Below are 27,097 nucleotides of genomic sequence, written 5' to 3' on the forward strand. Positions count from 1 at the left end.
AGAATAGTAACTGCCGTAAAAAGTAGTTGTTAAAAGTGGCAAAGTCATAAAAGATAGAAACCTGTCAGAATTAGGTGTTGCACTCCAACATAAATCTTAAAAGAGATAGAATTTGCATTTCTGGTATAATTCGAAAATAAGAGTTACGTATTAATTAAATACCTAACGAACCTAGAGTTCGTAAACGGGCCCATACGCATTCCGTCATAAGTTAATACGCACTAAAAGACTCAGATAAATCTCAAAAGCTCCGTGTTCTAAGAGTCCAAATCTGACAAAGAACTCGACCCAGATCCCATATTCAACGCCTGGATCTGGGCGCCAAAATCTTCGGCGCCCAGCCCTGGACTGTGACAATGCCTGGGGCCGTTTTATCTCTGAATTCTCTTTGGATTCGTATCTTAAAATCTATCTTTCCACACACCCTTTTCATATAAATACAGCCTCAAAACCGACGTGAAAAGGAAACAATTCCATAACCTGAGTATTGACTCTAGCCTTAAGTCTAAGCCTCATGCTGCGAAATTGATCCAGCGTTCTGTCGCAATCAACCCAAAAGTCGAACAGAACGCATCCTGCCCCTTGTAGCTTGATGAATTAAGCCTAAATACTGGAACATTGCTTAGAAACCCGAGATTCGTTAAATAAAAGGAGAAATAGCAAAGCCAAGTGGTTAGTTTTCTGAGAACCACAACGCACCTTTCAAGGGTGCGTTGTAATGTGTCCCTCATATGATTTAATTGTTTTCATCACCCTTTTATAAAATTGTCAAACTATTAATTTGATTGATCTATCACGCCTAATAAGATAATACCTTGGACAATTGAATTATCATGCTAGGTACCTTAAATCAATCTAAATAAGTTAATCACGATCGACTTAGTGTTATGTGTTGCATATTGCTAAAATCAATTCAGAATAGTTTAATAGTTTAACGCATGTCCCTTCAATTATTTATGCTGAGCTAGTAAGGATAACCTGCCTCTGGAGTATTATCGATGAGCGCTCCTCTCGGTAGCTACAGTCCCCCGAACTCTCAATCTCTGCCCTGCGGGTGTACGTTGAGCGATCCCCACACCAGGGATCACAAGGGAACCTATGGCCGTCGTGGTCGAACATAATTGCACTCCCTTTATGTCACGATAACCGGGTTTTGTCAGTTTTTCTCTTTATCGTTAAAAACTGAATAGCGACTCCTATATTACTAGTCGATTGGGTGTAAACTCACAGGAAATCCAATTACACTTGATCTGACGACGTCACGCCCACGAGGGACGAGGTCACACATTAGCCTCGTGCTTTTTCGACCCCCTCACAGTGGCGACTCCACTGATGACGTTAACGAAATACTCGTGCTCTTAGGTAATCAAAATAGCTGAAGGGTGAAACGGTCCTACCCCGCGTTTATTTCCCTATCAAGTTGGGACGACCAGAAAATCAGCATATTAATGTGAACGGACATAACCGCATAACGAATCTTGGCTCCCTTGGCATGTTTCATCTCGGAAGTTGGGAATAAGGATACCCATCGCCACCCGGGGGGGTGCATACGCTTCGAATGTTGTCCACTCAGCACTTTCGCTAGTAGTACACCTATCCCAAACCCAATCGCTCGCCCACTAGGTCTTCTCATTGGTGCATGCCCCCTTGGCTTACATCGTGATTGGCCTCTTGGGACGAAATTCGCTTGTGAATGCACTTCCCCGACCGGGGCATGTGTTGGATCGACGATAGAAGAGGTACCAAGCCGGCGCAAATATTACCCATAGAAGCCTATCATAAACTACGTGACATATTATTTTGCTTCATGTTGTAATGTTAGTTACGTGTAGCGAATTATGTGATTGTGTGTGACAAATAATACTAGAAAACCAACGACCCTAAAAATTTCCCATTCATTCATAAACACCAATTGGCCGAAGAGTTATACCAAAATACGTGTTCCGCAGCCCCGGGCGATCGCCACAAAAATAAGCGACGCCCAGGACAGCCTGTAACGGATCCCACAACGCTGCACAACGCGTAAAGGACGTTATTAGGCGAGCACGCAAAATTAAGTCGTATATACGAAAAAAGGATACGCGAACAGAATACGAGTACCACTCAGGGACGCATTTTCAGCGCCCCAGGCTGGGCGCCAATCATTTTCAACGCCCAGAGCTGGGCGCTGAAGTTGTTGTCTGGCCTTTTGGTCAGGCACAGCAGCCTCGGTACCCGCGCATAAAATATACGTAGCAATAAAAAATTCGTAACAAATTTGCTACGAGGACGTATGAAAAAGGCACTCGATTCTAAGAACGACTTATAAAATAAATAACTACTTGTGTCGTCATTAGGCCTCCTGTGACAACAATGTTCGGCACCAAAACCGAGCATGCTAATTAAAATAACTTTGAATGTCACATGGGCAAATGTTTCGAAAATCCAAAGAATGACCAAAAGAAGAGCCAAAAGTGTACCAACAAAAGTGAGAATAGAAAACCAGTAGAAAGAGTCAGAAGTCTAGACTAAGTAATGCTTAACTTTGGGCCTAAACTTTAGCTTGTCTTATGCATAGGGCTGGTTCTGCCACTTGGCGTCGATCTGAAAATCAAAGGTTAGTGCGTCTCGAAGCTACATCACCAACACAAGGTCTAGTAACTCCAAGCTCCATCCGTCATTCCCTCTTTCAAGGATCTCCGCTTCCCCAACCTCGATTCGCACCCTCAAACACGTCCATGGAAGAATTACGAGACCAAATGGTCCAAATGACCCAACTTATGAATCAACTAAAAATAGAAAACGAATCCTTAGCGGCTGCGCAAGCCAAAAATGACCACGATAACGAGAAGAAGATCGAAAAAATGGTTCTGCAGCAAACCATGGGGAGCAAGTATTTCTCCCTCGATCCTAAACCTTTTCCCGGCAAACTACCGGAAAAGTTCAGTTCATCTGACTTAACAAAGTTCAAAGCCACGGACAATCCCCGTGATCATCTCTTGAGCTTTGTGAATGACATGAACTTGAAAGGTGTGGACAAGTCCATGTATTTGCCTGCCTTTCCTTTGTCCTTGGAACCTGTGCCACTCAAATGGTACTACCACCAGGACCCTAAGCTCTTCCCCACTTGGGAGGATTTTGTCAATGTCTTTATCAAGCAATACTCGTCAAACATGGATTTTCAAGTCACCATGCGCGAATTGGAAGTCCTCTTCCAAAAGAAAAATGAAGGTTTCACGACCTATTTTGCTAGATGGAGAGACCAAGCGGCCCAACTAATCAATAGGCCTCCTGAAACTGAATTGGTCCAAAAATTCATTGACAACCTGGACCCTGCTTATAAACAACACCTTAGGTACTTGGGCCTTGATACCTTCAAAAGGGTTTATGATGTAGGAATAAAGATCGAGGATGACCTGGCAAAAACAGTACAAAGTAAGCCTGCATACAAAAGTAACACCTACAACAGGGGCCACACACCTCAAGCCCAAGAGGTCCACATCGTAGAAGAAACCCCAACCCGAAGGAGCCCTGGAAGGTGGACCCGAGATCGAAAGTTTGCCCCACTCGGGTCGACTCTGGTACAAGCCTTCCAAAGACTGACCAATCAAGGAAAGCTAAGGCCCATAGGACCCACACCCGACCCTTCGTTCAAAAATAAATATTGGGTCGAGGGCACCTATTGCAAATTCCATCAGGGAAATGGGCACAATACTGAAAACTGCTGGAATCTAAAAAACATGATCCAGGATATGATAGAGGATGAAGTAATACCTCTCCCTAACGTTGGCAAACCCAACAACAACAAGAGCCCACTCGATTCTTGTCACATCTTTCTCGATCAACCAGAAAATAAGAACTTTAACCCTACGGTGTATATTACGCCTCAAGGTGCACCACTCTCCATGGTCCCTATGGATCAAATCGAGAGAGAAGTGTGCGGTGTGTGGGATGATGACGCTGAAGATGTCTACCTGTCTCAAGTATCGGGCCATGACCTCTTTATTGAAACTTGGCCCGGGCATGCTCCCATTGACACCACTCCTCAAGAGTCCGAAGTTGACAATCTCACTCGGTCCGGAAGGGTATACCAACAGGATATTCGCCCACCTCTCGGGGACGACATCCCAGTCAGACAGAATCCTGAAAATATACGGCACACCACCGTCGCAGAAGTCATCAAAAATCCTCTCTTGAAGCAACTAAAAAGAACTAAAGCCGAGATTACCATCTGGGATCTCATGTGCACTTCAAAGGAATATCGTGAAAAACTTATTCCCTCACTTGACCGCATCTCAGTCTCTACGGACATCACACCTGACTCGTTGGTTAACCACGTCACAAGAGATGTTGAGGAAAAAGCAATATTTTTTACTGACAAAGACTTACCTAAAGAAGGAGGCGCCCACAATAAGGCCCTCTATCTAGTGGTTGGATGCAAAGGAAAAAACATCCCCCTAGCACTCGTAGACAACGATTCAGCGGTAAATGTTTGCCCATTGCGAACCGCCCATTGCTTGGGGCTAGGAAGCGATGACTTCCAAACCTCCACGCAAGGGGTACGAGCTTATGATAACTCTCGAAGGCCTGTGTTGGGAAAAATCAACCTCACATTACAAACCGGGCCCGTGGCACGTACCACGGAGTTTCAAATAATCGACATCAAGCCCACTTTCAACCTCCTCTTAGGACGCCCTTGGCTCCATGACTTAGGAGGTGTGGCTTCTACCTTGCACCAAATGGTTAAACTTAATCATCACGGGGTAATTCTGGAAATACGCGCCCCTCCTCTTGACTTCAGTTGTACTATGGTTGGAGCGGACGAAACTGCAGAAGACCTTTACGGTTTTCAAGTGGATGAAGCCATCCAAGTCATTGAGGACTATAATTTAGCATTTCTAGATCCGCGTGCATCCTAGGTCATCCCTAAAATATTTCTAGCTCAAGGCTATTTCCCGGGAACTCCATTGTGCATAAGGAAGAAGAACTACATGTTCCATCCCCCACCCAACAAATCTACTCCCTTTGGCCTAGACTATGAACCAACGGAGGAAGATATTGCTGACCACTTGTCTAGGCCACGCCTTAAGCCAGACAAGACAAAACAAACCACCCTTCTTCCCCCATATCAAAGAACCCTTAACGGTATGTTTGTCCGGGAAGGAGAAGAACACCCATGCTGTGACTTCCCTGAACCCTTCGTTCAGGATGGCCTGCTAAAACCCGGATTTGAAATTTTCCATGATTGTCATACTTTGGATGAGGCACCCCACCTCACCAAGACTGAAACAGCTGAAATATTGGACAACCAAGCTCTATGGACATTGTTTAACGAATCGAGGCCTATGGAGGACGAGACTGTGATAACTACCCTAGCTTTACAAGATGAGGGGTTCGATCCAACTCGGTTAATCGCTCCTACATCAACACTAGAAGAGGCCGAGAACGGATGGGTGAAGACATGTCAGTTGGTCAACGCAAAGGGAATAGAGTTCAAGATGAGTACAGGCGAAGGACCAAGGTTCTACGAGACTAAACCCAAGGCTTGAGCCGTAGAGAGCACTTTAGCAAAACGCCTAGTAGTTCTTTAGATGATAGAAAGAATAAAGCCCTAGATATGGTCTTAGGAACCCTTAGAATATTAATTAATTTATTTCAGTGTGTTTTCCTTACTTTCCAAATTAATAAAGGCGTAAATTTTCTCCTAAAATATTATTCTAACAATAAATAAGCACTAATCATACTTGCAAATATAAAAATAAAAAATGTAAGGAAGCGGCCCACTGTAGGCCCAATAACAAGGCCCACTCGGTCTTGAATCGTGACATCGAAACCAATTCCCGAAAATCCACAAAATAAACAACACCATCCCCTTCATATTTCCAAGACATAAAGGTCAAACCCGTGCAACCCAAAGAAACCAAAAGAAATCAAATCCAAACAATGCAAATGTTGCTCAATTTTTTTTTTTTATAAAACATGAACCCATCATCCCCATCATTAACAACACGCACCTCAACCCACCCAAAAAGCCTACGCAAAGATCTTCATATCTTTCGCACCCTAACTCCATTTCCAAAGCCGTTTCGAGTCACAAATAGAAAAAATTAATCCAGACGAAAATGCGTCTAACGCTAATATCCCAAAAAGCTTTCGAAATAGCGTCAAAATTAATTTATGACGAATGAAAAGTAAAATGAAACAAAGAAAAAGAAATAAACGCGAGAACACGTGAAGCAACGCGCCAAAAAAAAAAAAATCTCCCAAGGAATCATTTTCAACGCCCAGAGTTGGGCGCCGAAATCTTTAACGCCCCAGCCTGGGCGCTGAATCCTCTGCTTGCCAAACTTTGCCCAGAAGTGCTCGTCATTTTATCCGCACATACACGGAAAATAACGAACACTTGGGGTTACAGCACGTATTCAAAATACGGGCCAAAAAACACCGAAAAGATTCTTGTGCAAATACGTACTCAAAAAATAAAACTGTGCAAACATGTACTCAAAAAATAAAACAGCCGGCAAAGCAGCACGGAAAAGGAAAAAATTCCTAACCTGAGTTTGAATCTACCTTCAAACATACTTATCATGCTCCGAAATTTATCTAGCGAACTATCGCAATCGATTCTAAAAACTCGAACAGATACGCATCCTGATTCTTGTTAGGTTTAATTAAGCCTAAATACTGGAACATTGCTTAGAAACCCGAGATTCGTTAAATAAAAAAAGAAATAGCAAAGCCTTGGTTAGTTTTCTGAGAACCAGAAGCAAAACAAAGGGTGCTTGTAATGTAACCCTCATATGATTTAATAATTTTCATCACCCTTTTATAAAATTGTCAAACTATTAATTTGATTGATCTATCACGCCTAATAAGATAATACCTTGGACAATTGAATTATCATGCTAGGTACCTTAAATCAATCTAAATAAGATAATCACGATCGACTTAGTGTTATGTGTTGCATATTGCTAAAATCAATTCAGAATAGTTTAATAGTTTAACGCATGTCCCTTCAATTATTTACGCTGAGCTAGTAAGGATAACCTGCCTCTGGAGTATTATCGATGAGCACTCCTCTCGGTAGCTACAGTCCCCCGAACTCTCAATCTCTGCCCTGCGGGTGTACGTTAAGCGATCCCCACACCAGGGATAACAAGGGAACCTATGGCCGTCGTGGTCGAACATAATTGCACTCCCTATATGTCACGATAACCGGGTTTTGTCAGTTTTTCTCATTGTCGTTAAAAACTGAATGGCGACTCCTATATTACTAGTCGATTGGGTGTAAACTCACAGGAAATCCAATTACACTTGATCTGACGACGTCACGCCCACGAGGGACGAGGTCATGCTTTAGCCTCGTGCTTTTTTGACCCCCTCACAGCAGCAAATAAATAAAAAATTTGCAAGAACACATCTATTTGAAAGGGGAAAAAGATATCTCTTATTTAGAGATGGATTTGATACCATGTTAAACTCACACACACAAATATGAGGAGAAAAGTATATCTCTTGTATTACAATATGTACAACTATATATACAAAGAATAGGCAACTTAACTTACCAAAACTCCCTAAAACAATAATGGAAAACATCAGTTCTTACATCAATTCTTACGTTACATTATGTTACAAGAACTCTAGTAACTCCAAAATTCCTAACAATTACCCTGCCATTTTACTCGCCCTAAATTCAAACATCAGGAGTAAAGGACATGGTTATGGACTCTAGTCTTACGGTGGTGGGTGGCCTTGGTGTAGGTTGACAAGTACTTGCTGTATAGATTAATTGGGTGGTGGAATTAGATGCTTACTTCGTAATATTTACGGATTTTTCATGAAATGACCATGAGGTTTGACTTAATGAACCAAATACCCCTAGAATTTCCAGAATACACCAAACGCCCCTGACGTATGCAATAATATCTCAAAATTCCCTTTTGACTGACGGACGTTAACCCTCCGTTAGTCAGTTAATTAGTTAAAACATATTGCACCATATACCCCTTAGGTTTGATATAATGCATTAAACACCTCTTTTTTTTACTTTAATTTTTTTCACAAAACTAGCAGTTGGATTTGAATAATTTAGTTGCAATCCCTGATTTCCCTTATATATACCCCCATACCACCCTAAACCCATTCCCCCCTTGCACAACAGCAAGAACAACCACCACACTGGCCTAAACCCCGATCCCCCAACTGCACAAACATTCCACCCTCATCCCCCACCTACACAAACAACAACAACCAGACAACACTGCAACAACAACCAGCAAGCAGCAGCATCAACAACAATAACTAATCAGCAGCACCACCACCAACAACAACAACAACAACCAGACAACAACACCAACAACCAGAAAACAACAACACCTCCCCCCCCACCCCACCCCACCCCACATTCAACATGAGTTATTAATCCAATACATCATCATCATCCAATCTATTTTCCTACGTAATAGTTCCAAACAAAGGCTGTCCTATTTGTGCAAAAAAATGTGCAATAAAAAGCTCCGAGACATCAAAAAATCCACAGAGGCTATATTACAAGTGTGGTCCTTGTAACTATTTTATGTGGTGCAAAGGAAGCTTTCAACAACAAAATCAACAACACCAGTAGCAACAAAGCAAGACAAATGATTATGGATGCAACATGGAGTATGAGGTAACATTGGAAGACAATAATAATACAAGTGACGAACTCAAGAAACTTAAGAAGAGAGTGAAAGAGCTGAAAAAATTCAAAGCTGCAGCAATTAAAATAGGAATTGTAATGTTTATGTTTTTAATGCTTGTAATTAAGAAGTAATGAAGACAAACAATGATGGTTGTAATGGCACGAGCACATGAATTTCATTTATCAATAACATGCAATTTTTTGAACTCGTAGAGTAACTGAAATAGTTTGTTTCCAAAATAAATCGAACATCAACTTGTCGGTAACTTTACAAAAAAAAGGCAAAATATGCCACAACCTAAGCTTGTTTCCGAAATAAACCTAGCATTAAAACAGAAATACTAAACTAAAACCAAAGCTTACTAAAAGTTACGCAGCTCTGGACTTAGCTTCTTGCCTTTTGATGCAGTAGATGTTGAATCATTCCTCTTTCTAGCACCAGATGTTGATGCACCAGCAGAACCAACAGCAGCAACAACAACTTCCTTCCTCTATTTGGCAGTGGAACCTCCTTTACATGTTCTTGAGTTGTGGCCAACTTGCTTGCACTTCCCACACTTCACTGTGGTGTTTCTTTTCCTCCTTTTCTTCTCATGAGCACCCCTTCTTCTGTGCTTGGCTGGTCTGCCATCTTCTATTCTCATTAGTGGGGGGAGAATCCTAGGTAGGTCAAATATGGGCCACTGTGTTGAGTCAGGAATGGGGTGAATATGTTCTGAGTATGTGAATTTATAGGCTGCCCCTTTGAAGTATGGAAAAACAAAGTCAGCAGGTTTGAGTCTTTGATGGTATATGACCCTAAGAGCATGCTTGCAAGGTATACCACACCCTTTCCATTTACCATAACCACAAACTCCAATAGTTAGCCTAATTGGAAACTTTACATGATCATATACAACCTCAAATTCACCCCCCAGCATTAGTTGCATAACAGAACCTTGAGTTAGCTAACACTCCTCTCTTCCAGCATCTTAATAGCATATGGTGTCAATTGATTGGGTCCAATGTCAACATGTTTATCAAATATAGCCCCTATTTTCTTCAAGCACCAAGACCTTATTTCTAAGATAAAATAATAGAACAACTGACATCAGACACTTGAATGCAAAATAAAACCGTGCTCGGACACTTGAACACAAACCCGGCACAGACACTTAACACAAGCTCGAATAATTCACTTGAACACAAACCTAAGTAAATAAGTTCCAATGACACTGAATAAGGATAAAATGAAAATGATAACCTTTAAGAAGTGTCATGATAGGAAGATCCCTAAAGGGTTTGGTATAAGCGTTGAAGGATTCCACAAAGTTGGTGGTGTTTTGATCACAAGTAACCTCAACATTAAACTTGTGTCTAGACCACTGTTCAGGCACTTTGTCAAGATATGCCACTGCTTCCGGCATGATTTTGGCAATCTTTTCCATGGCTTTGTTGTACACATATGGATTGTATGCATCAGCAGCAACCCAGAACAAGTCATGGAAGCCAATGTATCCGACTTGTGTGCAATTAACATACATATGTTGAGCACAAACCCTCCTGATTTCTCTAGGGAAAACATCATAAAAAATAGCTTCAACACCCTGCAAAACACAATTGTGTTTCAGTGACTAGGGAATCGAACCAGAAAAATGAAAGAAATTAAGAAAGCTGCAAAAAAAAAACCAGAAAAGGGAGGAGTAATTACCCTCATTCTGTCACTAATAAAAGTCCAGTCATCCCTCTAGCATCCATGTTGGACAAATAAATCCATCAAACTTAAGAAAAAATAGGACCATGTGTCCATACTCTCCGTACTCACAATGCTATATGCAAATGGAAAAATCTCATTATTTCCAGCAATAGAAACTCCCCTTATAGTATCCACTCAAATATGCACCATCAACGCCTATGATAGGCCTACAACCTCATAAGAAACCCCTAACTTGTGCAGCGAAGGAGAAAAACACAAGCCTTGAAACGGGGTGTCACATGACTCACATTACCAGAATTTTAAGTCCATGTGACCAAGGCATAGTTTTCGGGATTGGTAGGCTTGATCATTTCTGCATAGGATGGTAAAAGGGCATATGATTCCTCAAAACCACCATAACTTTGCTGCCTCCCGAGGCTTCTGACCTTGTACATCAACCTTTTCTTCACTTCTATCCTATAAATCTCCAATGCCTTTCTCTGAGGTGTCTTGATCGGGATCTCTAGATTCGCTTCAATATCAGGTAGTAACTTGTTGCATAGCCACTGAGATGACACAATGTGATTCTCCTCAAGCCTCCCACACGACTTGTTCTCACTGACTAGGGTTTTAATGGCCCAACTGACCCCATCCAACATCACACAAGCACGAATCTTCCAATTGCATGTCAACTAGACACATTGTAGTGATTCTAGTTGTATCAGCCTTCTCAACACTCACAGCAAACCCCTCGTGAATACATAAGTCTCTGAAAACCTCCATGAAATGTGCCTTGCTTTGGAATATAATCCATGGTTGTAACTTAATAGTCCCATATCGCATGCTTCCTACAAATTTCCCATTTTCTTACAAGTTATCCATCTTATTACTTCCATCCAAATGATCCTCAAAGCTTCTCTCATAAATGACCACCTCAAGAACATCTTGTTCTTCTTCCTCTTCTTCAATGATATATCTTCGTCGATGAAATCGTCGGTGTTGAAATCACTTTCACTCTCACTCTCCTCAAAGTCTTCATTATCTCTCTGATAATCATCTCACTAGTCTTCTTCCTCATTGTATGCAGTGGGTGTCTTCACCCTAGAACCAGCAGGCCTTGCCCCCTTCTTCGTAGGAATAAACATACCCATCTTCTTAGCATGAGTTCTGAAAATCCTGAATCCCCTCCCTTTGTTTAACTCAGCCCTGTTAGGAGGGGTGTTTGTGTCACATCTAGTTGTTGATCTGGTTGCTGTTGTGGCTGTTGTTTTGTAGTTGAGGTGTTTTTTGAGGTATTTGTTAAGGTTTTTGTTGAGGTGGTTGTTGAGGTGTCTGTTGAGGTGGTTTGAGGTGTCTGTTGAGGTGGCTGCTGAGGTTTGTTGTTGTGGTTATGTTTGTGGTGAGGCTGGTGGTGGTGACAGTTCTCTGGGTGGTGGTGAGGGATCTCTTAGTGGTGGTGAGGGATCTCTTGGTCGTGGCGAGGTAGCAGGGTCAGATTGTGTTTGTGTATTATGTGGTTGGGAACCTCCCGAAGAGAAGGAATCATCATCTTGTGAAGTGAAAACTCGTACGTACTTAACACATAAATCCTCAGCAGAATACATAGGCACCTCAACTGCAACTGTTTTTGCCAATTTCTCCTCTATTTCCCTTTCAATCTCAGCCTCCCTTTCTAACCTTCTCCTTTCCTCTTCCCACTCCCACTCCCCCTCCCTCTCAAACTCCTCAGCTTTCCTTCTAAGTTCCGCAGCCTCCCTTTCCTTACTATCCTTCCTTTTCTTAACTGCAGTCCTAAACTGGATTGAAGTTTCTTTCTCATCTGCCTTCTGTATCCATCTTTCCAGAGTATCCTTATGCATAAATAAACCCCACATTCCCATAAAACCAACATCATTTAGCAATTATACTCTTTTTTCGTGCTAGGATTTACGTAAAACGGCCTAAAAACCTCGGGAATCATAACATCTTGCTTAATAGAATCATCAAACAGGTCATCAACCAAATCCATGTAATTAGTTTCATCAGTATCATTTACCCTCACATCAAAACTACAATCATTTTAATGACATAACAACCAAATTGCACCCATCTTATACAAACAGTAAACGCAACAAAACATCAAATTCATGAACTTAAGCATATGAAAACAACATAACACAACCACATACTATGTACTACCATTTACACCCCAAAATTCTCACTTAACCGAGATCATGAAAAGTTCCCGATTTTATCAAAACCCTAACCCTAATTACATCAAAAGTCGCAAATAAATAGCACCCCAAACAAGAAACGAATTGATGGACCTTACCTTGACACAATTTTGATGAATGCGCAACCACAAATTTCAGTCCTTTTCTCCTTGCACCCACTTTTGTAGAACTCGCAAAAATTTCAGTTTTTCGGACCAAATTGTCAATCTTTATATGGGGATTAATTTCGACAAACTCTTGTGATATGTTTTATGCAAATCCCAGTAAGTTTCTCAATTTATCACTCTTTGGTTTAGGGATTCAAGTTCGCTCTAGCGTAGAAATGTCAAGGAAGGATGTAGGGAAGTTAGGTTTTAATTATTTTTTTGTTTTTTTTTTGTTATGTTATGGCGCCAGAATGGGGAAGTAAGGGAAAGTATGTAAAAATATACTAATGGAGGGTTAACGTCCGTCACCCAAAAGGGCATTTTGAGATATTATTGCATACGTCAGGGGTGTTTGGTGCATTCTGGAAAGTATAAGAGTATTTGGTGCATTAAGTAAAACTCAGAGTCATTTCATGAAAAATCCGTAATATTTGTCTTTTATGACTAGTGGAGGCATATGCCCCATATTGTCAAATGCCAAGTAAGTTGGGTTTAGAAATCAATCGAAGTATATACTCCGTAGTGAAAAGCTTAAAGCTAATATGGGATGCTGAAACTAGTTGCATCACTCTATCAAGGGTATATACTAAGATCATCTTCTTAAGAACTTATAATGCCTTATTTTAAGAATAATTAAATTCAATTAATTTAATTTAATTTAATTCAATTTAAATTTAGTTAAGTTAATTTAATTTCAGTTCGTTTAATTAGATTTAATTTCATCCCAGGAGCATTAATTTGATGGGTATGCCTCCTATGAAACCGCTTTGCACATAAAACTTCTTATGTCGCCATTAAATGTTTTAACTATACAATGACAAAGTGTAAATATTGGATTAGAAAGTATAACTATTTAATTGATTGTAATTAATAAAACATAACTATTTGATCGCATTGTGTAACTATTTGGTAAGAAGTTGTGCTTATACATAAGACTGTCTAGCTCATATAAGTTTTTATATTAATTTATTTAATTTTGAGGGTGCTAAACGCAACGTGATTTTACTTGATGCAACCCTTTTTACTTTCATTTTTTTCATTCTAAAAAAAACTCTAACCCTCACTTTTATTATTTTCTCTCAACCTTTTTTGTTATTATTTTGGTTCAAATAAATTTGATTTTTTTAGTGTCACGTGTATATAATCATATTAGAATACATATTTTGATTGCAATTGACGATCCTTTTGACTGGAAGACCTATGAATTGAGGTAATTTTTATTTTATTTCCTGGTTTTTTCGAGTCTTTTCATGCAATTTGTATGAAATAAGTACTTATATTTTCTATAGATTGAACAAAATATAATTAACCATTTCGTACAAATTGTTAATTAACTATTTTTTATATATTGAACAAAATATAATTAACTATTTTTTATATATTGAACCAAATATAATTAACCATTTCGTACAAATTGAACATAACATAACTAAGTATATTATACAAATTGAATAAAACATAAATTCGTAACGTACAAATTGAACATAATAGAAATGGGTTCTATCATTGCTACTAATGTATAACAAACCACCACTACATGACCAGTCGACAATAATTTCACTATAGACAACTGAAAGAACTAGTATCATCCTTTTGATCAATTTATACGAAATACTTAGTTCTGTTATGTTAAATCTGTATGAAATGGTTGACTATATTTTATATAATCCGTACAAAATAGCTAATTTTGTTCTATTCAATCTATACAAAGTGGAAATATATATTTCATACAAATTACATGAAAGGATTATAAGATAGGAAAAAAAACGAAAATTACCTCAATTCCAAGGTCTTTCGAATTTAAAAAAAAAATCGTCCACTGCAATATAATTATGTACTCTATTTTGATTCAATACACGTGACACTAAAAAAAAAAATCAAATTTATTTGAACCAAAATAATATAAAAAAATATTGAGAGAAAATAATAAAAGTGAGGGTTATATATAGTTTTTTTTAGAATGAAAAATATGAAAGTAAAAAGGGTTGAGTCAAGTAAAATCAAGTTGCGTTTAGCAACCGTGTTAATCTCAGTTCAGTTAAGTTAATTTAATTTCAGTTCTATTATTATTATTATTATTATTATTGTTATTATTATTATTATTATTATCATTATTATTATTATTATTATTATTATTATTATTATCGTTATTATTATTGTGAAAAATAAACTATTTTCACAAAGTTGGATGGGAGCCTAGCAACTAACTGGTCCCCGACATCCTTATTCAAAGAAAAACACAACCATTGAAAAAGAAAAGACCGAATGTTAGCATTGATCCATGATGAGCGGCATTTATGTCGCTCTTAATTAGCTTAGGATTTCTTACCTATTTTATTACGTTTTGTGTGATTTTTGTGTAGTTTAAAGGCCATTTACATGCTTTATTCCACTTTGTTCTTTTATAGGTAAATATTGAGAAAACGTGGAAATCCATGGTAGAATGTGCAAGAAACAGGATTCTGCGTGCGCACAAATCAGTTGTGCGCACGAACGGTGAAGAAAAAGTGTTATTGAGGAATGCTCCAGCTTGTGCTCCCACATGAAAAATCTGTGCGCCCGCACAGATTTGAAGCCAAATTCCATGAGTTCCTGTAAAATGTGCGCGCCCGCACGAGTTACAAGGGTGCGCCCGCACGGGTTCCTTTGTGCGCCCACACGAAGATTTTGTGCGACCACACAAGAATTGGGCCAAGGAATGGCTGAAAATGACCTGTGCGCCCGCACGGTGCGAAGCCTCTGAATCGTAGCTCTGTGTGGACGCATAGAATTTCTGTGCGCCCACACGCACTTATCTGTTCTCCCGTACAGACCCCTGTGCGCCAGCACGACGACGCGGGCTGAATCTTTTTATGAACTTAAACTTCTACTTTTGGAAGCATATAAATAGTTTTTTGTTTTATTATTTTAGAAGTTGGTTTTTGAGTTAGTTTTTATATAGTTAGTTTTTCAGAGAGTTAGTTTCAATTCTTAGAGAGAGAAAGTCAAGAACACTTGATTGTAGATTTCAATTTGAAGATTAATGCAGAATTGTTGAAGCTTAATAGTAATTTCTCTTCTTCTCATTCTCTTCTACTGCTTCTTTTGCATTCTTAATTGCTTTAATTTCAGAATTTTGTGATTGCCTTTTTTATTGTTATTTCCTTTGAATCTTATCATTTCAAATTCAACTGCTAGTTTAATCTTCAATTTCGTTTTCAACTCCATCACTATGTTCAATTGCTTAATTTCACTCCTTACCTCAATGTGTATTGAGTAGTCCAATTGTTAGGGTTAGGGGTAATTCTTGGGGAGTAATTGGGGATGTAGAGTTGATTTGTTGATTGGTGATGTGATTAAATAGTGACTTAGCTTGCAATCTAGGATTTCGATGTATGATTTGTTTAGTAGTTGCAAATACTATGCTTGTCATTATAATTGGAGTCTTCTTTGTGGATTTGTCAAGAAATTGAGAGTCTATGAATGAATTTGAAGTGGCTAGTTAATTTAGTTTCCCATCCTAGTTCTAAGGTGACGCAAAAGCATACTATTGGAGTTAGAATTGGCATGGCTTGCTAACCGAGAGGGGTGCAAAGCCATTATTGTTGGTTGCTTCCTTAATTGCATATCTTTACATTATCATGCTTGCAATATAACTCGCTTTCCCCAATGAATCCAATTTGATCCCCGATTCCCCTAACACTTTCCATAATTGCATGCCTAATTAGTCTAGATCCTTAGTTGTGACACAATCATTTCAAATTTCTTTCTAAGCTAGCTTGGTGTTTAGACTCAAACCAATCCGTTCTCTTAGGACGATACCTTAGCTTGCCACTATAATTCATATAGTGTGTTGGTTTAGGATCATATAAATTTTGTTTGATTTGGTGATTTCAATTCAACGACACGGAAATTACCTCATCAAAATGGTGCCGTTGTCGGGGAACGGTTGTTGTTTTTTAGTTTAGTTTAGTGAAGTCTAGTTTAACCAAAATTTCATTATTGTTTTAGTATACTTGTCATTGCTCACATTTTCCTTGAGATTGTATGCAAGGTAGGGGGCGCACTAGTCGTAGGCCTTTCTTCCCTCTCGACCAAGAGTTAGAGAGGACATTGCGGAGTTTAAGGAGAATTCGAACCCGCTCATCTAGCTACAACCGGTTTTCTACCTTTAGCGCGACTCCACCGGAAGAACAAGAGCCTCTAAGTCAAACCATAGAGAACATGGCCTTGCCAGTGAAGAATTTGGGCATACCGGGCGCTTTTGAGGCAACTTGTGGAATACAAGCCCCGACCACTAATGCCAATAATTTTGAGATAAGGCCCGCCTTGATCACACTAGTCCAAAGCCACCCATTTTGCGGGAAGACTAGTGAGTCGCCGCATGAGCACTTGAAGCAATTTGAGCATTATTGCGACACCATAAAGCATAATGGGGTGACTTCCGAGTATGTTAGATTGAAGTTATTCCGGTTTTCTCTATTGGGGCGAGCTAGTGATTGGCTTGACAAGGAAGTCAAGCCAAATTCACTAAGAACTTGGAACGAGGTCACTTGTGCATGCCTTAGTAAGTTCTACTCGCATGGGAAGACCGTCGAATACCGACACAAGATACAATCCCTTGAGCAAAAACGTGATGATTCCTTGTTTGAGGCATGGGATAGATTCAAGGAGTAACAAAGGGAATGTCCTCACCACATAATACCAAAGTGGCTCCTCCTAAAAACCTTCTACTTGGGACTTAGCCCGGCCTCATAGACTAGCCTTGATGCGGGGGCGGGGGGTCCAATCATGAACAAAACGGAGGACCAAATAGAAGAGATCATTGAGGATGTGGTGCATAATTATCAATCTTGGCACGTGGGAACGAGAAACTAAGAGGGTAAAAGCAAGTATGAAGATGGGAAAGGATCGGCTTATGCTTTGGAGCAAGCCAATATCATTGAAAAGCTTAGCTCAAGACTTGAGAAGCTTGAGAGTGCTCCTAGTCAACCACCATCTCCATCAACAATTCCTCCACCGTCAACCACCCTTCTCACTAAAGGGAAGGGTAAGGTTAATTCCTATAACACCATGCTTCTTGATACATCTTTTTGTGAAATTTGTGGTGAGCACGGTCATTTCCCTAGCATGTGCCATTTATTGCATAATGTTTCATATGTTGAACATGGCTCTTCTTATGAGTAAGAATTTGATATTTAGTATGCAAATTCTTTAAATGAAAGACCTAGGTACGATGGGCCCCAAACCAAAACTTCAATAGGCAACAAGAACATAGAGGCCCTCCTATGCATGCCTATCAAGGTGGATCCTACCAAGGCCAAGGCCAAGGAGGAGGGTTTGATAACCAAGGTCGGGGTAACTATAGGGGGAAAGGCTATCAAGGCCAAGCTTCCTATGGCCAACCCCATGGCCTAGGCAATCAAGATCAATACCACCAAGCTAGTTATAACCCAAACCACCAAGGTGGAGTGGGTTATAACTACCAATATGGGCAATATAGGGGAGCTTCTAGTTGGGGCTATCCATTGAATTCGGGAAACCAATATGGAAATTCCCAATATTATCCTCCCGGAATAAATGCACCTAGGATTTATGGCACTCAATTTCCACCTAATCCTTCCGGATTTGGTAATGCTCCTCCACCACTCCCGTCTCCTAAGTCTAATCTTGAGGCTCTCATGGAATCGTTTGTGGGGGCGCAAGACAAAAAGAATGTGGAATTTGAGGATGGATTCAAGCAATCCAATACTCATCTTAAGATGATTGAAACTCAACTAGCTCAACTAGCTCAACTAGCTAGCACCATCAAAGAGCATCAAGTGCATACTAGTCTCCCACCCCCAAGGTCAAGCACCTCCTAAGCAAATGTATGCCGTTGTGACTAGGAGTGGTAAGACTCTTGTTGATAGTGCTAAGCTAAGTGAAGCTTCAAGTTCTAGGGGGAAAGTTTCTAAGGTAGTTGAGTCTAACGACAATGATAAGGTCAAGGAGGAGCCTCACGTTGATGATGTGAGTGATGGTTTAAAGCCAACGAAGGCTACTCTTCTACCTCTCCCTACTCCCAAACTCCCCTATCCTCAAAAGGTTGTTGGGAAAACGTTGGACCTTAAATTTTCTAAATTCCTTGATGTGATTAGCAAGCTTTATGTATCATTGTCTTTCACCGAGGCACTTAAGCAAATGCCCCATTATTCTCGGTTCATGAGAGATATTTTGTGTGGCAAAAGAACTTGTGGGCCAAAGGAGACCGTGCAACTCACAGGGAATTGTAGTGCCTTAATCCAAAGCCCATTTCCCCCAAAGCTCAATTAAGGATCCCGGGAGTTTCTCAATTCCTTGTAGCATTCAAAAGTTGAAATTTGATAACGCTCTTTGGGAAATGGGGGCAAGTGTGAGTATTTTGCCATACAAAATTTATGAGAAGCTTAGTCTTGGCGACCTCACCCCTACCCCTATGTCTTTGCAACTAGCCGATCGCTCGGTTATGTTCCCCTTGGGTATGGTTGAAGACGTTCCCCTCGTGATAGGGAAGCTCACATTTCTTGTTGACTTCATGGTCTTGGACATCGATGAGGATTTCCAAACCCCTATTATTTTAGGGAGGCCATTTTGGCCACCACGGGCGCCCTTATTGATGTTCAAGGCGGTCATATCACCTTGAAAGCGGGAGACGCCAAGGCTAGCTTCAATCTTCCTAATGGTGATGGATGATGTTCTAAGATTAAAAATTGTACGAAGGTAGATACTATTGCTTGCATTGAGAACCATTGCATACATGATAACCCTTCTAACAACTTTTGTGTTTATAAGTTTGATGATAAGCTTGCTAGGAACAACTTAAATGAGAAGACGGTGCTTGTGAGCCCCACGGTGTTGGGAGATGCCTTTGATGATGTCATCACCATTCCCGAAATATTCAGGATGCATCTAGATGATGATTGCGCACGGACTTCAACTTTCAAGGTTAAGCTCCCCTCGGGCATGAAGGCCAAGAAGGGCAAGGAAAGGCCTAGGGGAAGTCGGTTTGTTGGCGTCACTATGAGTGGTATCTTCAATAAGATTTTTGTGCCCAAAGGGGCCAAAGAAAGTTTCTTGACATGTGATGACCCACAGCTGGTTGCATTTGACCCCCCATTAATTTGGGGGGCACCGTCAAGCTAGTGACTTTAAAGAAGCGCTACCGGGAGGCAACCCGTGTATTGGTATTTTCTCTCTCCTCCCCCCATGAATTTGGGGGGATTCTTCAAGCTAATGACGTTAAACGAGCGCTGCCTGGGAGGCAACCCGGATGTCTAACTCTTAGATTCATATCGATTTTGTCTCTTAACATTTCATTTTTCTAGTGTTGTTTTGTTTTAGGTGAAGGAATCGTGCAATGTTGACATTTCAGGTCCTGTGCGCGACAAAATAGGTGTGCGCCCGCACAAAATTTTTGTGCGTTCGCACATGTTCAGATTTTCGGACCTGCTATTATTTTTAATAAAAATCGCGACTTCCTTCTCATTTTTTCATTTCATTCACACTTCCCCACTCTCTCAAACCAGAAAACTCTCCTCTCCATTCTCACTCCTCATATGTCCATTATCTATCATTTTTGTTCAAATCTTCACTCAAATTTCACTTTCTACAACTTCACAAACACAAATCCATCACCTATTCATACCCAATATCACAAATTTCCAAATTTTAAGAAAATCCCCAAAAGTTAGGGTTTGCTCTTGAAATTTCAAATTGATTATTTTTGGTGCATTTTGAGCTTAAGGAACTACTTGGGATAGATATTTGTCGCTTCCTTTACTATTGGTGACGATTTCTATCCCTTTATTTTTCATTCTCATGCTCTTGTTCTTCATGTTCATGATATTTTTGGGAATTTTTGAATTTGTGATTTTTGGATATTTGGTGATGCATGTTTGATTATTTTTGAAGTTCTTGATTGTCTAGAAGTGTTATACATGCTTAGTTTCTAGTTCTTGTTAGTTTCTAGACTCTTGGTGAAATTTTGGCGAACTTTTAGCTTACTTGTTGTTCTTGGAAGTGGAGTAATATTTGGAGTGCTATTGAACGAATTGAAGTTCTTGGAGTGCTTGTGTAGTGTTTTGGTGGTTGATTGTGGTGGATTATAGCCTAATTTTGTTTTTCTTTTGGTTCGAAGTTTGTTGTGTTTGGTTGTTTTTTGTAGATTTTAATCAATAATTCATCATGATGTCTACAAGAACAAAGAAGGGTTCCACCTCCGCTCCCAAGAGGAAAGCTCCTAACCCTCCGGATCTTGAAACCTATGGCATTGAGTTGAAGGACCAAAAGTCTTGGGACTACTTCGCCGAGTTGTCTAAGAGAGCCGTTCGGCCCAGCAAATTCTACCACAAGAAGACGGTGAGAGACTTTGGTATTGAAAATGAGGTTGATGAGTTGATTTCGGGTCTTGATTGGAAAATTTTCGTTGCAATGAATGCCAAGACTTAGCAGCAAGTTACTTTGGAATTTCTAGCTTCGGCTTGGAAGGACGTTGTGGTTGATCATGGGGAAGAAACCATTGAGTTGAGCTTTCAAGTCTTCAACAACCGTCATACTTTGACGCACAATGATATCAACAATTTCTTCTCCATCCCTTCGACCCGTGGGCTTATCACCAACCCGGTGAGTGAGTGTGTTTGGTGCTGCGATGAGCATGGATGGTGGCGCACTCTCACTGGCGAAACGGGAAAGTTTACTTTCGCTTCGGCCAAATCTTCATCATTCCAACACCCGGCCATCCGGTATGTTAGCCAGCTCATTCTTTTTGCTCTCTTCTCTAAGGCTTCTACCGGGGCCTTGTCGGGAACGAAGCTTGGTGCCCTTTGGTTGGCTACTAGGAATGATTGGGGCACGTTGGATTTTGGTCAACTTCTGATTGCAAGGATCATAGATGTCCGGAACGTGTATCCGGTTAGGGGGGATATCCTTCTCGGGGGCATGCTCACCCTCCTCTTACGGTCTCTTCCGGAGGATCCATATGTGGATGCTCTAAAGGCCTTGCCCCCCATGCCCGGTGGTGAGATCTTAGACAGACAAGCCTTGCATAATATTTATATTTCCATTTCCGGCAATATCATCATTTCCAGAGTATTCTTTATTTTTCCTTTTGACGATTTCAGCTCCCACTGGAACCGAGATCCGTGATAAATTATTTTGCAGAATTATTCTACATGATAAATTCTTTTGCAGAATAATTCCCAATTCAATTCTATTCATGTAACTTTGGCTCGTTCAGTTTCAGCGGATGTTGAATTCAGCTAAATTCTTTAATATAGGTGAAGAATCTCATCTAAATCCTTTGATGTTTAACTTAGTAAATGCTTGTACATAGTTCAAACATTCTTTACTTAGATTTATTCATATGGGTCGAATATCTCCAATGGAGTGTTTCGTGTTTGATTTAGTAAATGCCATTACTTAATCTAAAACAATATTATAAGATCTTTGTAAATAGATCTTAATACCCAGTATGTACTATGTTTGGCCTTGGTCCATCATTGATGAATAATTTCAAATCTAAGTAATTAGCATTTGAATGTCATTTCACAATAGAGAGATATGCGTGCGATACACATAAGACCAATTAAGTTTTACGTACTCCCACTAAACTTCTTATATATCTATAAGAATCATGTACATTTTATGAAACTAAAATACTTATTAGCTTCACTAAAATACAGTATCAATTCCCAATTGCTTGCTTAAATCTGTACTTAGATTTCATAAGCTAGCTTTCCTTTTCAAGTGTTTATTTGGATCCACAAATCTTATGACATTCCATGTACATAGTTTCTTCCAACATTTGATTGAGGAAGATGTTTTGTTATCCAATTTCCATATGTACCAATATGTAATCATTGCTTGATTTATAGACTTAAGCATTACGATTATGCATGAGGTTTCAACACAATCCACGCCATGAATTTGCTTGTAACCTTTAGAAACTAATTTAGCTTTGTGTGAGAACAAAATTCCATGTTTGATAGTTTTTATCCTTAAAACCAATTTGCAACCAATAGATGTAAGCCATTCTTGCAAATCAACAAAATTTCAATTTTGTCATCAAAACATTGAGTATGTTTTATGGCCTCTAACCATTTTAAACATTTGAGTCTGTATATGGCCTCTAACCCTTTTAGGGAATCTAGGTTTCGTCGTAGCTTTCTTACAAGTCACAAACTCATTAATCAACATGATAGTAGTTTCACTACAAGGTGTAGGTTTCTTCACTATCTAATAGAAGAATCTCATAGTTTCAGTGACCAGAATTCTATGTCACAATGGGTTTAGAACATCAAACAATAGAATATCAATAGCCACTTGAAAGTCCTTTGAATATTCCGTTCTCCTTGAAGCACTTGTTGAAGGAAATAATGCCCTTGGTCCAAGTATGCATTCTATGTTAAGTCTAATAAATGCGGTTCAGTATTAATTAACAAGTTAATAATTCAGTGAGATCAAGTGAGCTGAATGCCTAGCTAGAGGCCGCTTCAGTTCAAGTGGAATTAATGATATTAAACCACAGCTTACTCTTGACTGAACCCGTAGGGTCACACAAATAGTACGTAAACGGATCAAGTATTTAATGGCATTAAATACTCCATCTATGAATATTCGGAATCGACGGATCTTAGTTTCAGTGGGAGCTGAGATCATCACAGGCAAGAAATGAATACTCCGGAAACGATGATATTACCGGAAACGGAAATATGGATCGTATCGGAAATATAAATATTATCCAAGTCGTAGATGTTGCCGGAAACGGAAACATGGTACGTATCGGAAAATATGATCGGAAATGGAAATATTGCCAGAATCGGAAATATTGCCGGAAACGGAAATATTGTCAGAATCGGAAATATTATCGGAATCGGAAAATAATTCCGGAAACGGAAATATTAAATATTTGTTCGAAACGGAAATTAATTCCGGAATCGGAAATATTAAATATTGTTCGTATCGGAAATGAATTCCGGAATCGGAAATTTAATCGGAAGCGTATCGTTCGAATAAGCATCGGACGAGGCCTGCCGGACGAGGGCCCAGCACGAAGCCAGGCCATCGCCCAGCTAGCCAAGCGCGCCACACGAACAGCCAAGGCCACGCCAGGCCCAGCGCAAGGCCAGGCCCAGCAGGCCGTGGCAGCGCGCACAGAGCGCGCAGCGCGCGCAGGAGCTACGTGGGCTTGTAGCTCGCGTAGGCCTCGCTGCGTGGGCTGCTGCTCGCCCGCACGCGCATGGGCGGCCCATCGTGGCTGCCGTGTGTATGTGCGTGAGTGTTTGTGTTCATGCACGATTCCTAAAACATGCAGAGTTCGGTTAATGATTAAATTCCTAATTCTATTAGATAAATTAATTAATTAGAGTTCTTGTAGGATTCTAGGTTTAATTAATTTGTATCTGAATAGGATTCCAATTCCCTTTCCATACCCCTATAAATATGTGGCCTGGGTTCACAATTTATAACGAGTTTCAAAGTATTCAAAGTGAGTTTTTGAGAGAAAAATTCAATCACACATCTTGCTCAAAAGTGCCGAAAATTCTAGTACCTTAAGGGCGATTCTAGTTGGTCAATCTTAAGGCGGATCCGGACGTGCTGTGGACTATCTACGGAGGGACGACACTTGGAGTCCTAAAGACTTGTTCTTGTTTGGTTCGGGCGCAGCTAGGGAGGGCACGCAACAAAGAGTATGCATCTAAATTATGCTATATGATTATGTGTAAATAATATGTATTCCTGGGTTAATGGTTGTTTCCGCATGATTTATGTAATATCATATGTATCATAACCTAACAGTGGTATATATCACGAGCCCCTTATTATTTTCATAATCTAAATTGCATGAACATGGTTAAATATTACAAATTTGCAAGAATTAAAAGGGGTGATTAATTTTCGTAATTGTTAATTAATTGCAAATTGCGTTTATTTAATTATACGTACGCAGTTTTTCGGCAGTTTCTTCGTTACTCATCCAAATCGAGTGATTTTTGTGTCAATTCCGCATGTAAAAGGCATTCTAAAATTTTGACAAAAATAGATTTTTTCTGCCGAACCCAGAATTCTCAAATTCGAAGCCTAACTATGACTTTTCGAAGGTTTTAGTTTTTCGAATGCAAAATTTCGTAAATTTAAGATGTTAAATTAAATATTTGCGATTCTTGTTGATAAATCTTGAATTTTTGATTGACCTACTGTATATGTTTAACAAGTTTGAATGCCTAGCCTTGTTAATTATGCAATCTAATTTGTAATTATGATTAATTTGTTGAAAATTAGAATAATTTAGAATTAATTTGATTTTCATAATTAATTATAATTTAATTAGAAACCTATGATTAAAAACCACCATAAAAATTGTAAATTTATGATAAATTTTAAATTTTTATGACCTAGACTTGAATCCATGACAATCGGAAATCAATTGGATAATAAATTTTCGATTTTTCGCCCTAAAATTATGAAATTAATATTATTTATTAATTTGTCATTAATTTTATTATTTTATTAGACACTAATCCTCAATACCTGAGTGATTTGAGATTACTTGTTTGGCTGTCAACCGTCTCACCATAAAAAGAGACCATAACGGCAGCGCTCGGGTAATCACCTATCGATCGAACTCTGAACTTAATATCACAAGATTGGGATTGTCCTCCCATAAATCGGGATGAGATGCTAAAATTTGTAAAAGTCCACTCGGAGAGCTAGAAACTGTAAAATGCATGGCCGTGCTCAGATGAATCATAAGTTATGATTATCTGTTTATTTGACCAGTTGAACTCTGACACTGAGGAATACCTTTGAACGTAATAAGGATGACCAATCTTACCTTATGTTCACGAGCAGGAATCAATCGACAAAGGGATTAGGAAATGCACACTTGTCCCTAAGGAAAAGTGGGAGACTGAAGGAAATAATGTCATTGGTCCAAGTTTGCATTTAATGCATTTAATGCTAAGTCTAATAAATACGGTTCAGTATTAATTAAGCAAGTTAATTATTCACTGATTCAAGTGATCTGAATGCCTAGCTAGAGTTTGCTTCATTTCAAGAGTAATTAATGTTATTAATGCCACAACTTACACTTGACTGAACCCGTAAGGTCACACAAATAGTTCATGAACGGATCGAGTATTTAGGTGAATATTATATTCAGTAAATACTCTAATTATGGATATTCGGAAATGATGGATGTTGGTTTCAGTGGGAGCTAAACAAACTTTCAAAAGGCAAAGAAAGATTATTTGCCGGAAATGAAGATATTACCGGAAACGGAAATATGGTTCATAACGGAAATATAAATATTATCGAAGTCGAAGATATTGCCGAAAACATAAATACGGTTCGTATCAGAAACAAAAATATTGCAGGAATTGGAAATATTACAGGAAACGGAAACATTACCGGAATCGGAATATTGTCGAAATTGACAATATTGCCGGAATTGGAAATATTATCGGAAACGTAAAAATTGTTCGAATCGGAAATATTTTACGGAATCGGAAAAAAAAATCGGAAGCACGAGACGAGCTACAGGCCATTGCACGAAGCAATGGTCCATCGCTCGATGGGCCGTAGCGCAAGGCCTAGTACCATGGGCCAGCGAGACAGTGCACAAGCAACAAGGCCAGTGCTGCTGGCCATTCTGCATGGGCTAGCGCTGCTGCGCCTAGCACATGGGCCAGTGGTGTTGTGCCTATTGCTTGGCCAACGCGGTTGGGCCAATGTGAGCAAGGTCATAGCTCGCCGGTTTTCTTTCTATGCAAGCAACTGGCCAACCCTAATGTTTTAGGGTTTTGATTTTTGGTATATTCCCAAAACTTTCCTAATTCGCTTTAGGGTTTTGGCTCCTAGGGTATTTCCTATTTCCTATAAATACATGGCCTATGGTCATGAATTAAAAACACACAATTCGATAAACTTTGCCTATCACTTAAAAGTGAGATCCCACAATCATAAACCTTATTTTATATCCTAGTTGGTACGATCTAAGGTGGATCCGTACGTACTATGGACTTTCTACAGAGGGACGACGTTTGGTGTTCTAACTTGTTTTTGTTCGGTTCGGGAGCGGCAAGGGAAGACACGCATCACAAAGTGTTTTCACTAAATTATGCTAAATGATTATGTGCATTTAATTTGGATTCTAGCATTTATGGTTTATTCCGCATGACATTAGATTGTTCATAACCTAACAAAATACCCACGTAGCCCAGGAAAAATCATCAGCAATAATGAGGAAAAAACGTGCATCACAACTAGAAAGCACCTTATTAGGTCCCCAAGTATCACAATGGATTAACTCAAAAATACCATATGCTTTATTTAAACTTAACGGAAATGAGTTTTGGGGTTGTTTTCCCATAAAACAAATCAGACTATTAAAATCACAACCCCA

The sequence above is a fragment of the Spinacia oleracea genome, chromosome 5, assembly GCF_020520425.1.
Source record: "Spinacia oleracea cultivar Varoflay chromosome 5, BTI_SOV_V1, whole genome shotgun sequence".
In the NCBI taxonomy this organism is placed as follows: Eukaryota; Viridiplantae; Streptophyta; class Magnoliopsida; order Caryophyllales; family Amaranthaceae; genus Spinacia; species Spinacia oleracea.